This window comes from Phoca vitulina, unplaced genomic scaffold, assembly GCF_004348235.1.
Source record: "Phoca vitulina isolate PV1807 unplaced genomic scaffold, GSC_HSeal_1.0 scaffold14, whole genome shotgun sequence".
NCBI classification, from domain to species: Eukaryota; Metazoa; Chordata; class Mammalia; order Carnivora; family Phocidae; genus Phoca; species Phoca vitulina.
Genome location: NW_022589717.1, coordinates 20,241,717 through 20,258,581, shown reverse-complemented (window position 1 = coordinate 20,258,581; position 16,865 = coordinate 20,241,717). Strand labels below are relative to the sequence as shown.

At 38.6% G+C, this 16,865-nt stretch overlaps 1 long non-coding RNA gene across 1 annotated transcript in view; it reads left to right on the top strand.

Moving 5' to 3' along the window:
* LOC116637488 overlaps positions 1 to 16,865 on the top strand; it is a 78,930-nt gene that overhangs the window by 46,344 nt on the left and 15,721 nt on the right. The window contains exon 3 of the long non-coding RNA XR_004300492.1: positions 7,976 to 8,309. This is a non-coding gene — a long non-coding RNA (uncharacterized LOC116637488). The remainder of the gene's footprint in view (positions 1 to 7,975; positions 8,310 to 16,865) is intronic.

Genomic DNA, 16,865 nt, shown 5'->3' with positions numbered 1-16,865 from the left:
AAAGAAAGAAAGAAAGAAAGAAAGAAAGAAAGAAAGAAAGAAAGAAATCAGCAGTCATGTCTACGTGCTTGGGTAGGTTTTTCTCTTCCACACATAGACTGGAATTAAGTTAAAGAAGAAAGTGACTCAATCTGATTGGTAGAACATTAAGTAGGAATGAGATTTCTCTTGCAGGCTGGAGGTGGCAAGCGGGGAGATTTAACTCTTGTAGAAAACCACAGAGATGTGTTTTGGGAATATTGGTTATATCTACAGTGAGGAAAGGAAGCCTGCTAATGCTGGGATTATTATTTTTTTAAATGACATTTTAAAAAAATTGCTACTACTAAATTAGGAGGCAATGGGACATGGAGCAGAGGGTCAGCAAATGTTATCCTAACGAGCCAGATAGTAAATATTTTAGGCCGTGGGCTGTGTGGTCTGTGTAGTAACTACTGAACTCTGCCATTGTAGTGGGGATGCCACATAGATTAGTAAGGAAACGAATAGGCGTGGCCATGTTCCAATAAAGCTTCCTTTATGGACACTGGTAGTTTTTGCATGTCCCAAAATAATATTCTTCTTTGGGGTTTTCTCAACCATTTAAAGGGTAAAAACCATCTTAGTTTGTGGACTGTGAGGTGGCACAGCAGACTTGGCATGTGGTCTGTAGTCTGCAGACTCCTGGTTTAGAGGAAAGCATGGTGACTTTGGAATAAGATAGACTCAGGTTAAACATGCAGCCCCATGATTAACAAGCTGCATGATTTGGCCAAGGACAAATCAGTTTATTTCTTTTCTTCTTTCTTTCTTTTTTTTTTTTTGTTTAAGATTTTATTTATTTACTTGTCAGAGAGAGCGAGAGCGAGAGAGCGCGTGCACAAGCAGGGGGAGCGGCAGGCAGGAGCGGGGGGAAGAAGACTCCTCACCGAGCAAGGACCCCGATGTGGGACTTGATCCCAGGACTCTGGATCATGACCTGAGCCGAAGGCAGACGCTTAACAGACTGAACCATCCAGGCGTCCCCAGGAGTCCCTATTATTATTATTTTTAAAAATTTTATTTATTTATTTGAGAGAGACAGAGAGTGTGTATACAAGTGGGGGAGAAAGGCAGAGGGAGAGAGAGAAGCAGGCTCCCCACTGAGCAGGGAGCCCCAATGCGGGACTCGATCCCAGGACCCCGGGATCATGACCTGGGCCGAAGGCAGACACTTAACTGACTGAGCCACCCAGGCGCCCCCCCCCCCCCCCCCCCCCCCGCCGACAAATCACTTTTCTAAGCTTCAGATCCTTCCTATGAAAAATGGGGATAGTAAAATCTTCCATTCATGGTTATTATGGGGATTAATAAAGATAACATAAGTAAAATGCCTAGTCCTCTGTCAGCTCTCCCTTAAAAATTTGGTAACAATTTAGTAAAAACTATTATTGTGAACCACATGTACCAAATTTTCACTCCCATTTTCACCCACATTTGCAATGGGAACATACCGTTGTACACTTCTTTGTATGGTAGCATTAGATCAGATTTTCCCAGGTCACTTTAGTTTTATTCCACAAGGATTTTCTTCATCCAAATGCATTTCTGTGGTCTCCTGCTGGAGTTTACAGATTCAGAATTAATATGTACAAAGCCCAATCTATATATCCTTTCCCACAGGAACAGATAAATTAACATTCAAAGCATGTTTTTCCTGAACCTTCTGACATTGCTCCAGGGAGAAGTTTGTCAGGTTCAAACTGCAGTACAAACCTGGGAGTTGCTGTCTTCCTGGTTTGCCCTTCTCAGCAGACTTGGCAGGACAAGAGTCCTAAGTTTCATATTAAGGCCTTACGTCTGTGACAGAGCAAGAGAGAACCAGGAGACAATTGTTTGCTTGGCTTTGGCTCGATGATGTCAATGAGCACTTGGAGGAAACTTTATTCAGAATAAGTCTTCGCATCTAATTCTTCAGGTACAAGTGTGTCTCTAACCCCATAATCTGTGAAAATAGCTTCTCGAGAGAGTTTCCAGTCTCAAAATCTATGTTCAGCTGAATTCACTTAATTAGACTTTCCATTTGAAAGGAATGTGTTTTCTCCATCTCATTTTCTGACAGCATCAGATCAAATTTTGAGGAGAAGCCTGATCTAGGGAGCCAGGACTGGAGTGAGGCAAGAGAGGCACCCGCCCTGGGTGCAAAATTGAAGGGACACCAAAAACTCAGTAATCAAGATAAATAATATTAAAAAAAGTAAAAATCCATAATGAATAAAATTTAAAAATAAAAAAAAAGGCAGGATCTGTAACAGTGCTGGTCAAACCATATTGGAACTTAAGACAAAAAGAAAAATCAGTCCTACCGATCTGATCTAAACAGATCTTATTTAGACTCCTTTGTAACCTTTTTTCCCTTGAAAGCTGTGCCTAAAGTTATCACTGTGATTATTAACGTTGACTTAGTAATGGAGTTGATTTTGTTGCACTGTTTTTCCCTCTTCATTGCTTACTCTTTGTTTCCACATTCTCTTCTTTGACGATTCTTTTCTCTCCTCTTGATCATTCCTTACATTTCTTTTTGCTGCTTCCTCACATCAGGTAGGACCTATCTACTCTGCCTCAGATTTTGCAAGGAAAATGGTGAAAGAACTCTTTCATTTATAATAACTGAGCGGTTTCCTATAAGTCAATACTAACTCTAAGGTTAAAAAGCCTTTCGTTGATGGCGGTTTTTGTCCTTTTGGTTTGAAGCCAAAATGGTGACCTCTTTAACAATTCTCATGATTCCCTGGGGTAAGGAAGTCTCCAATCTGGGAAACGTTCTGCTATGTGAAAACTGATAAACCACAATATGGTCCAGGGATTTCCCTTCATTCTGTCAGTGGCAATCTTAGAGTAAGTGTTCGTGAAAGTAGTGTAGGAATCACTCCTCTGTGATTCCTGATAGTTACCAGCCCATTCTTTTAGAGGGGCGGGTTTGAAAGCCAAATGTTTGAAGTAAGCACCATTGGGATGCACAGGACAATTAATGTGGCAGCATCTGGCATTTATAATCTGAACAAAAGCTCCCTCCCTCTTTCTTAATGTTTATCCCAGATGGGAGCATGGCTCAGTACCAAGAAAGTATCCAGTTTTCCTTCCCAGGGAAAGCTAAGCCAGAAGCATAGAATGCCACAGGGAAGGGGCCATGGGAACAGGGCTCAGAGCTTTCATATATTCCATGCAGTAGCTAGAGCACCGTGGGGACATAACCTCTCAGGAACAATTTTAAATGCAAGCAATCACATTAACACTGATTAAATCCACCCCTGTGATTCTACAGCAGATAATCGGGCAGAATCATGATTTGGGAGTATTTTTACAATTATACAGTGTTTAAAAATGTATTTGGCTCCTCTGTTGCCCAAGAGTTGTATGTTATATGTGTTATAGTTCCTTCGGTTCAGAAGTTTAAATTCTAAAACAGTAAAATAAACATGTCACATGTTTATTCACATATCGTCCAAACACACACCAAGTGCTTTCTGTGGTTGGTTTGAAGTTTTGATTCTGGTTTTCTGTATTTATTTATTTTTCTTTCAAGAAACAATGTGAATATCCTCTGCTAGGTTAGGGTGGGAGCTGGGGGAGGTGACTCTTTCCAGATGATGGGAGAAACTGAATTTAGTCCCTCCAGGCTTGGAAAGCTTCCTGCATTAAGTAGCATTAGAGATGAGCTTGAAAAAGACAAAAAAAAAAAAAAAAAAAGAGAGAGAGAGAGAGAGAAGGGAGGGAGGGAGTCCTCTGAAGGGAAGAGGGGAAGCCTTTTTTGGTCAGATGAGAACCAGTACTTTATGAGGTAAATTGAAGGGCCATATAGAGATGTGTCTTCAAACTCTGCATACCTGCAAATCACCCAGAGAATTGGTGAAAATGGGAGTCACTTGTCCTCACCCTCGGAGTCTGATTCAGCAGGTCTAGATGAGGTACTTGAGCACGGGTACTTTTTTTTTTTTTTCAGTAGTCTCCATGCCCAATGTGGGACTTGAACTCAAGACACTGAGATGATGAGTCACTTGTTCTACCGACTGAGCCAGCCAGGCTCCCCAAGCAATAGAGTTTTTAATAAGGTCCCAGGTGATGCCGATGCTGCTGGTCCAGAGACCACACTTTGAGAACTACAAGTTTGGAGTAAAAGTTTCTTACTTTTACCAGGCTATAGACTCCTTTGGGAGTCCAAACAACGCTGTTTGACTCCCCTTGGAAAACTACACACACAAAAATGTGAAATTTTGGGGGCGTCTGTGTGGCTCAGTTGGTTCAGCATCTGCCTTTGGCTCAGATCATGATCCCAGTGTCCTGGGCTCGAGCCAGGCATCAGGCTCCCTGCTTGGCAGGAAGTCTGCTTTTCCCTCTGCCCCTCCCTGCCGCTCGTGCTCTCTCTGCCTCTCTCTCTCAAATAAATAAATAAAACCTTTTTTAAAAATGTGAAGTTTTGGGTATACTTTCAGGATTCTAGTGACGCAGATTAATCCAGATCTTTTGCATTGCTCAGTTTGGGCATACCATCCCCAATTCTGATTTTTCAGTTAGGGACTTCATTCATTCATTCCACCAAACCTTGTAGGATATTATGTGATGCTGTCTTCAGGGATGCCTTAATTAAAGCACCTGGATTTTACTAACATTCTTGAAGATGGAAAAGCTTTTGTAGACAAAAAAAATAAATAATTTAAAAAAACCCTCCAAATAGCTAAAACTCTGTGTAAATGTTCTTACAGTTTATTTTGGTGCACCATAGGTAGTCAGTTCATTTTTTAAATAAATCAAATAAAACTATAACCCTTCTTTAAAAGATGGTTGACCTTGAACTAAAATATGAAGGAAAGCAGGGTGCCTGGGTGACTCAGTAGGTGAAACGTGTGGGTCTTGATCTCAGGGTTGTGAGTTCAAGCCTTGCTTGTAGTTCAAGCCATGTTGGGCTACACACTGGGTGCGGAGCCCACTTAAAAAAAAAAATCGACGAAGGAAAACTACAGCACTCCTAAAATATGTTGAATACATACATTTTAAGTGTTTTGTGCAAGTTTCAAACAACTGTTTGTTAAGAAAGGGAGATCTCCAGCAAGTAAAAAAGAAGAGCTAATCAATCCTCTTGGAATTTTGTCAATCACCCGCAGTGAAAGGAGAGAGAACACATTATATCGCAAAAGACAAAAGACGTGTGGTTTGGTCAGCAGACTTAATCTTGAATCTGGGTACCAACATTTTCTAGCTGTGTAGCCCTGCCAAAGCTATTACCCTCTATCTATCTTACAGGTAATTGTGAAGATGAGAGATGCTTGTTAACTTGCTTCGCATATAGGAGCCACTCAGTAAATATCCTACGGCATAAATTCATGTGGCTCAGGACCGGTCCCCTTTGATCCTTTCAGGTGGTTCTTTCCCCAAACTTGGATGATTTCTTCACTTGCATGTGATTATCAGAATTTTGCTACATTCTCAAAGAGGACTCCCTGCAGATCTCTGGAGTTCTCTCTCCAAGCAGTTGCTCTCTTTCTGGTACTCAGTGCTGTGAACTCTAGTCATGTTGGTCCCACATCACCACTGGGAGCCTCCAGGGCTCTGCGTGAGATCCCGCTCTGCTCCTTGGGCTAGAAACTCTCTCAAAGCAGTAAGCTGGGCCATTTGTAGGGTCCACCTTATTTGTTTCCTGTCTCTCAGGAACCGTTATCCTTCGATGCCTGAGGTTCGGTGTTTTGAAACCATTGTTTTATGTTTTGTACAGCTTTTTGGTTTTTGTTGTTTTAAGTAGTAGAATAAATCTGGTCCCTGTTACTCCATCTTGGCTGAAGTGAAGATTCATTATTTTTTAACTTGTTTTTTCTTTTTTATTGTGAAATCTATCACACATACATAAGAGCATTTAAAATATATATGTATGTTTTTAATAATAAAACAACCACCCTTTTACATGTCAACCAAGTTGTAAATAAGAACATTGAGAGTTTATTAGAATTTCCCTTTATACCTCTCCCCAATTCTGTTCTCTTCCTTTCTCTCCAGAAAAAACAATTCCCTTGAATTTTAGGTCTATCATTCAATTTATTTCTTTATATTTTTGCCACCAGCGTTTGCATGTTTAAAGAATATATTTTTTAGTTTTGCCTGGTTTTGCATTTTCTATAAATACAACCATGGTTTATATATACTTTTATGACTTGCTTATTTTATTCTACCTTGTATTTGTGATAGTTATCCTTGTAGATGTAGTTCCTTCCTTTTCATGGCTGGTTAATAACCACATTTCATTTATCCATTCCGCTGTTGGTAGGCTGTTGGGTTGTTTTGAGTATGGAGCTATTGTGAATGATCCTGCTTTGATTGTCCTTATACTTGTCCCCAGGTGCTCATGTGCATGAATTGATCCAGGGTATGTATGTTGGAGTGAAATTACTGGCACTGCAGTATATGTATAAGTTTACATTTACTAGCGATGAAAAATTGGTTTTCAAAGCAGTCATACCAATTTCTACCCTCCAAAGTGCGTGAGAATCCCTACTGATTCACTTCTTCTGCATTTGGTTTTGCCAGGTTTTTTAAATTATGCAAACCCAAAAGGTATATAATGGTGTCTTACGGTTTTCATTTGCATTTCCCTAATTATTATTATTATTTTTAAAGATTTTATTTATTTGACAGAGAGAGACACAGCGAGAGGGGGAACACAAGCAGGGGGAGTGGGAGAGAGAGAAGCAGGCTTCCCGCTGAGCAGGGAGCCCGATGCGGGGCTTGATCCCAGGACCCTGGGATCATGACCTGAGCCGAAGGCAGACGCTTAACGACTGAGCCACCCAGGCGCCCCGCATTTCCCTAATTATTAATAAAGTTGAGAATTTTCAATATGTTTGTCATTTGAGTTTCTTCTTTAATGACACACACGTACATATCTTTTGCCAAATGTTACCTTTTTTCTTTTATTAATTCAGTAGTGTTCATTATATATTCTTACCCTCCCCCCAGTGGCAGCAGACCTCTAATTTATATCAGTACAGGAATCTGAGCCCAAGAGGTATTCCTGTCTTTTTCTCAGGAGCAGGGCTTTTATTTCGACCCTTCCTTCCAGAAGTGGATCTTTGCACAAGGGTTTGCTTCCCCTACCCAAATGGTATAGAGCTTTTGCGTCATATGAAAGAAGGATCTAGGGAAGCAGGCAGCGTTTCTCGCCTTTTCCTCTACCATCAGTCCATTACCATTGCAGACTTGTTTCACCAATAGGGACTCTGTTGAATCTTCTGCCCTATGCTTCGTCTTTCCTGTGAATACCTAGAGGAAGCCTGCAGGCAAGTGAGTGTAGATTATCTTTGTGTCTGGGGCTCCTGACTATTCACTAGCCTTTAAGAATTTGTTAATCTGGGGCGCCTGGGTGGCTCAGTCAGTTAAGCGTCTGCCTTTGGCTCAGGTCATGATCTCAGGGTCCTGGGATCGATGCCTGCATTGGGCTCCTTGCTCCTCAGGGAATCTGCTTCTCTCCATCTCCTTCCTTCCTCCCCCCCCCCCCCCCCCCCCCCGGCTGATGTGCTCTCTCTCTCTCTCAAATAAATAAATAAAATCTTAAAAAAAAAGAATTTGTTAATCTTAGCCAATTTCTTCTTATTCTCCCTCATGGCAGTCAGTTCTGCCCATGTCCTCTCAAAAGCAAAACAATTCTGTTTCTCTACAGAGGGGATTGTCAGTCTTTAGAATTCAATTTACTTGGTTATCTTGTGACCTCGCCTCTCTGATGAGTTTAAGAAAAGTTACAATTTTATTAATTATCTGATTTTCTCTTTCCTGTTAGAATGGGAGCAACTGTCTCTAGCAGCTTTTTACATCCAAAGCACCAGCACAACACCCCCATGTTTCTTTAAACATATGAAACATGGTCATTTTATAATCTGTGTCTGATAACGTAATAGTCAAGTTTCAAACAGCAACATAAATCCTCCACTAGGAAATACATACACACCCACACTTTTTTTTTTTTTTTTTACAGGGAATTGGCTCATGCAAATCGGGAGAGCTGGTTAAACAGTCTCTGCAAAGCTGTTCTCTGCTTCTGAATCTGGAGTTTAAGTCTACATGGCAGCAATGGAAGATCACAAGCAAGCTGGAACTCACCAGCGTGAACTGGACTCCCATGAGGGTGGACTGAAACACATGTCCATTCTTGTTGTCTCCGCTCTTGGTGACAAGGGTATTTTACGGAAGCGGGGGTCTTTTGTCACAGAACTATGTACACATGCTTTCCCCAGGAGTCAGGAAAGCTGTTGAAAGATGGAAGGGAAGACGGAGCAATTGCAGGTCCAGTTAATGCTTCACATCAAGAGGTGAGTCGGCAAAGCAACTCTACACACACACTACTAGTATGTTTGCTGTTTGCCTCCTGCTTTCCGCATCCCAAGGACTTCCCTTGTAAGGCTACAGGAAACAGTAACCGGACACATTCAAGAAAGAGAATTCTGGGAAAAGCACTTCAGCCTAGTGACGCTGACACATTACAAATCCATCAGAGATAACCCCACAGTCTGAATTTTTTACAGGACTATTTTGTGGGCCATAGTGTTGCACTGGTTTTCATTCCTGGTGCCTTTTTTTTTTTTTAAAGATTTTATTTATTTATTCGTCAGAGAGAGAGAGAGAGAGAGAGAGCACAGGCAGGAGGAGTAGTGGAGGGAGAGGGAGAAGCAGGCTCCCAGCTGAGCAGGGACCCCGAAGCGGGGCTCGATCCCAGGACCCCGGGATCATGACCTGAGTCGAAGGCAGACGTTCAACCGACAAAGCTACTCAGGCGCCCCTCTTGGTGACTTTTTAAAACAATGTACTGTGTTATTTTTGACTGTGGACGGTTCATTTTCCTTAGAATTTTGTTTGTGAGGATTCTTATTGGCTTGGTTGGAAGTTGAATTTCTGCAGAGTTTATTTCCATTTGCCTCTGTCAGGAATCTGGGGTATTACCAGTAAGGGATTATGCTGAATTCTTGGCTTGAGATTTTTGCACTACACATACGTGATTTCAGATACAAACCCACAATGAAAACTGAGTGTGGATCTAATTCTTAGCATCATTTCCCCCCTTTTTTTCAGTGCCACATTTGACAGAATTGATTTTTCTTGCAATTCTCTGGGGTCGAGAACAGATTTACTTTGAGCTTACCTTTACAGTGAGAGTATAGCCCTCTAAGTCCCAGAGTCAGCTTGGGGAAGGGAAAGAATATATTTGTTAGGTTTATACATTAGCTTGTCCCTGGATTTTATTTCAGTTCCCCATTGTGGGATTAAGAGAAAGAAAAGTCTTGAAGGGAATATTTTTAAAAGCATAATTGAATTTGAACATTAAAATTAAAACTATTTTAAGTGAAAATATTTCTAAAATATTTTCCTGTCATGTTTAATAGAGTATCAAGCAGGGCGCCTGGGTGGCTCAGTCATTAAGCGTCTGCCTTCGGCTCAGGTCATGATCCCAGGGTCCTGGGATCGAGCCCCACATCGGCCTCCCTGCTCAGCGGGAAGCCTACTTCTCCCTCTCCCACTCCCCCTTCTTGTGTTCCCTCTCTCGCTGTCTTTCTCTCTGTTGAAAAATAAATAAAATCTTAAAAAAAAAAAATAGGGTAGCAAGCATAATTTAACTTGTTTTTGCTTACTCAGAATAATCATTGTGAATATTCTTGAACTTCTAATCATAACAAGGCAGATATTATTAAAATTATTCATTTAAAAAATCATAAAACACTAAACTGAAGTTCTGAGATCACCAGGGAGTAAGAAATGATAAAAATATTCCCAGATGATTGTTTTTATTATTGGTGAGATCCACAATTATTACATTTTAGAAGATGTGTTCTTTCATTCATATCTTGAGGATATTCAGTCTTGCCTTAAGAGACCGCCAATGCTGATTCATAGATTGAACTTACCCTTATTGACTGCTTACTATTTGCCCGCATCACTGTACATGCTTTAATCCTCACAAAAACTTTATGCGTTTGGTGCTATTTTTATCCCCATTTTGTAGTTAGGAGACTGAGGCACACGGAAGTTAAATAATTGGTTCAAAGCCACACAGTTAACTATGTAAAAAAGTTGTAATAGGAACCCGGAAGTTTGGCTCCAGAGCCTATTCCTTTAACACCACACCATCTTGCACTTCACCATGCTGGTTTTTTTTTTAATTTAAATTCAATTAATTAACATATAATGTATTATTAGTTTCAGAGGTAGAGGTCAGTGATTCATCAGTCTTAAATAACACCCAGGGCTCATCACATCACGTGCCCTCCTTAATGTCCATCACCCAGTTACCCCATCCCCCTACCCACCTCCCCTCCAGCAACCCTGTTTCCTATAGTTAAGAGTCTCCTATGGTTTGTCTCCCTCTCTGATTTCATCTTGTTTTGCGCAGAGAGTGGATGGAGAGAGCTGTTCTCCACTTCCAGAGAATAAATATTAAATAAATAAAAGAAATCTCCACTTCAGGAGGCAGAGTCTTTGCATTGTCTTCTTTTCATCATCATTCCTATTTGGAAAGATTTCAAACCCACAGAAAATTTGCAAGATGAGGACAATGAGCAACTATATATTTATCTAGACTCACTCATTTTTAATCTTTTGCTTCTTTATTTCTCTCTTTCTGAGCCATTTGCAAACATCATAATCTATCAACCCTTAGGAGGTACAAGTAGTTTGTATATGAAGCTAATGGGTCATGAATAAGAGAATAGCTTCATGAGAATAAGAGAATTCAAGAGAATAAGAGAATAGCTTCTCTTATTCATGACCCATTAGCAAATTTCTATAATTATTTGCATGGTATCCTTTATAGCTTTATTCATTTTTTTTAAAAATCCAGGATCTAAAAAAAGGATAACTCATTGCAATTAGCTGTTGTACTTCTTTAGTCCCTAATCCAGAGCAGTTTCCCATCCCTTATTTTTTTTAATCACATTGACATTTTTTTTTTTTTTTAGCCCAGGACAGTTATTGTTGCAGATTGTGCCTCGGTTTAGTTTTATTTGATTATTTTCTCATGATTCGATGCAGGTAAACATTTTGGGAAGGAGTACCATACAGGCAATGTGGGGCCTTCTCAGTGAATCACATCATAGGCAAACAGGGTTAGGTTGTGTCATTATGGGTAATGTTGAATCTGATCATTTGGTTAAGGTAGTTTCTGCCAGATTTCTCTATGGTAAAAGCAGCATTTCCTTTTCAAATTAATAACTAATACTGGGGTGAAATCTTGTGACCATGTAAATATTTTTTCTCACTTAATCTTTTACCCAATAGGTTTGGCACCCATTTATGGCTCTTGCTGAATCAGTTATTCCTCTAGTGATTGTAAAATTGTAAACATGTAAATTTTCTACTTCCATTGTGCCTTTGCATTTAATCGTTGGCATTTTTTGGCAAAGAACTCTTACTCCACCTGGACTTTCTAAAAGTTTTTTTATCTGTGTCAATATAAACTTCACAGATCCTTTTTCTTCAGTGTGTAATATCCATTCCAGTTGGTATTCATTCTGATGAAAGCACTGTCTAGAATATTGCCAGTGGTTGTCCCTTCATGCTGATTCCTACAATATTTTAAAATGTTCTCATTAGTTTTGAGCACTACCTTACTTTCTGACACTTCCTTAGTTTTCGACAATAAGATGTCCTGGGTCACGGAAGGAAGGCCTTCTCTCTCTGCTCATTATACAATGCCCATTCATAGAGTCAGATCTTTGTCAATTTCACTCATCTTCCATCCTTGCTATACTTTTCCTCTATTCTCCCATTTACTTCAGCCATTGTGCTCACATAATGGTCTTTCATACATATTATGGGAAATCAAAATGCATCATGCCATAAAAGTCTGGTCCAAGCTGTAATCTGAAATATTCTCCTAACTTGTCCTCTGCTTCTCTCTTGCTTCCAACAGTCCATTCTTCTGAAAGCAATTGTTTAAAAACATAAATAAGATACTGGTTGCTTTTGTGCTTATAATCGTCCAGTGCATCCCATGCACATAAACCAGAAACTAAACTTCTTTGTATGGTTACTATGTACGTCTCCAATCTTATGTCCTACCACTCTCTTTCTTGTTCCCGTGCTTCAGCCTTTGTCCATCGACACTAAGCTAATTTTTACCTCAGAGCCCTTGTTCTTGGGATTTTCTCTGCCTGGGATGTTTGGCTTGGAAATCGTATGGCAATTTCATCTCCAAGTCGTAGCTTGAAGGCTTTCCCTGTTCACCTATTCAAATAAGCCCACTCACTCTCCATATCTTTCTTAGTTTTTTCTTAATAGCGTTATCATCAATCTTCCCCAGCACTACTAGAACATGGTCTCCATAAGAACAGAGACCTTGTCTGTCTTATATACTGCCATCCACTCACCTCCTCGAATAGAACTCATTATATATAGTAATAGTCCAATGAGTGAGTAAGTGAAGGAATGAATAAATCACATACAACACATCAGAATATGAAGTGTGATATATATAGATTGAGGGAATTGGGTTTTTTGTTTGTTTGGCTTTCTTTTCTTTTTAAAAAATATTACCTAAAGTTCATACTTTATTCAGATTTTCTTAGTTTCTTTTCATTTTTTGAATCTTGGGCATTTTATTTTTTTCTGGTTTTATGGAGAAATAATTGACACACATCACTGTACACATTTAAGGCATACAGCACGATGATTTGACTTACATATATTGTGAAATGATTACCACAATAGTTTCAGCTAACATCCATCTTCTCATATAGATACAAAAAAAGAAAAGAAAGAAGAAAAGAAAAAGAAAAAAAATTACTTTTGTGATGAGAAGTCTTAGGATTTACTCTCTTAATAACTTCCTTATGTGTCATACATCAATGTTAGCTATGTCATCATGTTGTACATTACATCCCTAGTACGTATTTATTGTATAACTGGAAGTTTGTGCCTTTCAAGCATCCTCCTTCTGTTCTGCCCCCTCCCATCCTCCTCTGGTAACCACAAGTTTGATCTCTTTTTTATGAGTTTGCTTTTTTTTCTTCTTTTTAGATTCCACATATAAGTGAGAACATACAGTATTTGTCTTTCTCTATCTGACTTATTTCACTTAGCATAATGCCCTCAAGGTCCATCCATATTGTTGCAAATGGTGGAATTTCCTCTTTTTTGTGGCTGAATAATATTCCATTGCATATATACCTTTATCCATTCACCCATCGATAGACACGTAGGTTGTTTCCATATCTTAGCTATTGTAAATAATACTACTATGAACATGAGGGTGCAGATATCTTTTTGAGTTAGAGTTTTTGTTTCCTTTGGATATATTCCCAGAAGTAGAATTGTTGGATCATATGGTAGTTCTATTTTTCACTTTTTGAGGATCTTCTATACTGTTTTCCATAGTGGCTACACCTATTTACATTCCCACCAACAGTGCATAGGGAATCCCTTTTCTCCATATACGCACTGGCATTGTTGTCTCATCTTTTTGATGATGGCCATTCTAAAAAACATGGGTGATATTTCATTATGTTTTAATTTGCATTTTCCTAATGACTAGTCATGGGGCATCTTTTCATATACCTATTGGCCTTTCATATATCTTTTTTGGAGAGGGTGTCTGGGTGGTCGGTTAAGCATTTGCTTTGGGCTCAGGTCATTATCCCAGGGTCCTGGGATCAAGTCCCATATTAGGGTCCCTGCTCAGCGGGGAATCTGCTTTTCCCTCTGCACGCCCCCCCCCCCCACAAGCTCATGCTTGCTCTCTCTCAAAAATAAATAAAATCTTAAAAAAAACCCAAACTTATCTTCTTTGGAGAAATGTCTATGCAGGTCCTTTGTCTATTTTTAAAATGGGTTATTTGTTTTTTTCCTATGAGTTGTATAAATTCTTTATATATGTTGGATATAAACCCCTTGTTAGATATATGGTTTGCACATATTTTTTTCCCATCTTGTAGATTGTCTTTTCACTTTTTTGATGTTTTTTTTTTGCTGTACAGGGGATTTTTAGTTTGATATAGTCCCATTTTTTAATTTTTGATTTTGTTGCCGGTACTTTAGGGGTCATATCCAAAAATAGTACTGGAAGCCCTAGCCAAAGCAATTAGACAGGAAAAATAAATAAAATGCATCCAAATTAGGAGGAAAAAAATGAAACTGTCACTATTTACAGGTGACATAACATTATATGAGGAAAACCCTAAAGATTCCATCAGAAATTATTAGAACTAATAAACAAGTTCAGTAGGGGCACCTGGGTGGCTCAGTCATTAAGCATCTGCCTTCGGCTCAGGTCATGATCCCAGGGTCCTGGGATCGAGCCCCACATCGGGCTCCCTGCTCCACGGGAAGCCTGCTTCTCCCTCTCCCTCTGCCCTTGCTGGTGTTCCCTTTCTCGCTGTGTCTCTCTGTCAAATAAATAAAATCTTTAAAAAAAAATAGATAAATAAACAAGTTCAGTAAAGTTGCATGATAACAAAATCAATACATAAAAATCTGTTGTATTTCTATACACTAATAATGAATTATCAGAAAGAGAAATTAAGAAAACAATCCCATTTACAATGACATCAAAAAGAATAAAATACCCGGGAATAAATTTAACCAAGGAGGTGAAAAACCTGTATATTGAAAACTACAAAACATTAATAAGAGAAATTGAAGAAGACACAAATAAATGGAAATGTATTTTGTGCTCATGCATTGGTAGAATTAACATTGTTAAAAGGCCCATTCTACTTAAAGCAATCTACAGATTCAGTGCAAATCCTATCAAAATACCAGTGGCATTTTTACAGAAACAGAACAAACAGTCCTAAAATTTGTATAGAACTGTAAAAGACCTCGATTAATCACGCAATCTTGAGAAAGAAGAACAAAGTTGGAGGCATCACACCCCCTGATTTCAAGTGTTTATTGATAGATGTATGGATAAAGAAATAATGAAATATTATTCAGTCACAAAAAATGAGGAAATTCCACCATTGTGACAACATAGATGGATCACCAGGGCATCATGCTAAGTGAAATAAGTCAGACAGAGAGAGACAAATACTGTATGATCCCTTTTATATGTGGAATCTATATATATACTAATATATTAATATATATATCTTATATATATTAAGATAATGCATATATATTAATGATTTATATATTTGTAACAATGGATATCTTATATATATCTTATGTATATATTAAGATAATATAATTATATATTAATGATTTATATATTTGTAACAACAATGTATATATCATTAATAATTTATTTATATTTATTTACATATTTATATTATTTATATATAGTATATATTAAATATCATAGAACAGAGGCAGATTGATTGGTTGCCAGAGGCAAAGGGTGGAAGGTGGGAGAAATGGGTGAACTTTTGTTTTTTGCTTTAGTTTAAATAAATTGATATATAATTAAATTAAATTAAATTTTTAAAAAAGGCATCAAGAAATGCCAGGCTGAGAATAGAGAATTTAGACCTATTCTAGAATTTAGACCTACTTCCTCAAAGTACCCAGGTACTAGACCACCCACATCAGGGATATTTTTTAAAATACAGATTCTCGAGCCCTCCTGGATTCTGAGGATTAAAGAAGAAGAAGAAGGAGGAGAAGAAGAAAAGAAAAAACACAATCCCTAAACTCTAAAGTAACTACAGATCTCATAGTTGTAAAATAACTTACATGTAACAGGTCATCAATAATTATTATTTGAATGAATAATTCATACTTTCCATTTCCATCTTAATTTTCTTTGTGTTTTCTGAACGCTGTTTTTCTCAAGTTTTGATAATCATTTACTCATAATACAAATGAATGTGTGTTGAAACTAAGTTGTATGCTCCGTGTGTTTCCACAGTTTCCTGTACTTTCCTTCACGCAAGGGATATCTACCGGCCCAGTACATTGAACTCCTCATGAAAGATGGAGCTTGCACATGTGTTAGCACAAATAAACACTGGACTTTAAGAATATTTAGAAAGACATTCATTAAAAGGAACAATCAGCAAAGCTGGGGCACTGGGAGCTAAAGTTTCTTCCTCCCCACCCCAAAGCCTCAGGATGCCTGCAGGGACCTTTTTCATTTTGGTGCATACACAGTCTGGGTATGAAGCTCACATGATTCTTATCAGACTCAGACTAAGAACTGACATCCGAACTCACTCAGCTTCCCATGAATTTATATTCAACTTCATATGGAATGTTACTGAACAAACTACACTTCAGGTATTCATACCCTTGAGGTATTCATAATGTAGGCATGCCATGGAAATGAACCATCACTGAACACCTCGAATTCTATCCCAGGATGCACTGGCATTTTGTTGTTATTGCTTAGTCAATCAAACCTCTTATGCATTCTAGACTTTAAGCAATGGGCAAAGGGAACTGTGCTAATTTTGTTATCCATTTTCTGTCTGGTAGTTAACACAATGCCTGACACACAGTAGGAGTTATTATTAACTATTCCAGACTCTGTGGGGGTAAGGAGGAGTCACAAATGTGAAAGAACTGGTTGTTTCCCCAAGAACTTGTAACTTTGGTGAGGAAGATTGATGGGAAAATAACTAACAGTAGTGTAAGTCATTAACATAAATGTTAGGACGAGATTAAAATGATCAGCTCTTGTAGTCTCCAAAATAGGGAAGTTAATTGCTAATTTATGGGATCAAGGAAGGCTTTACAAAGGAAGTGTTTTTCAGCTGCACCTGGAAATAATGCAGTCTAATATATGGTAGATTCCTTCTCTAGAGTGCATTCCCTTTTTCCTGACTTCTAGTCTTTTTCCTGAAAGGAGAAATTTTTAGAAGGTCTTCCTGTTACTAAGGGTCTGCTTCCTGCGGAAAACCCTGAATAGTATTCAATGATTTAAAAACAAGAACCTCTGTGTG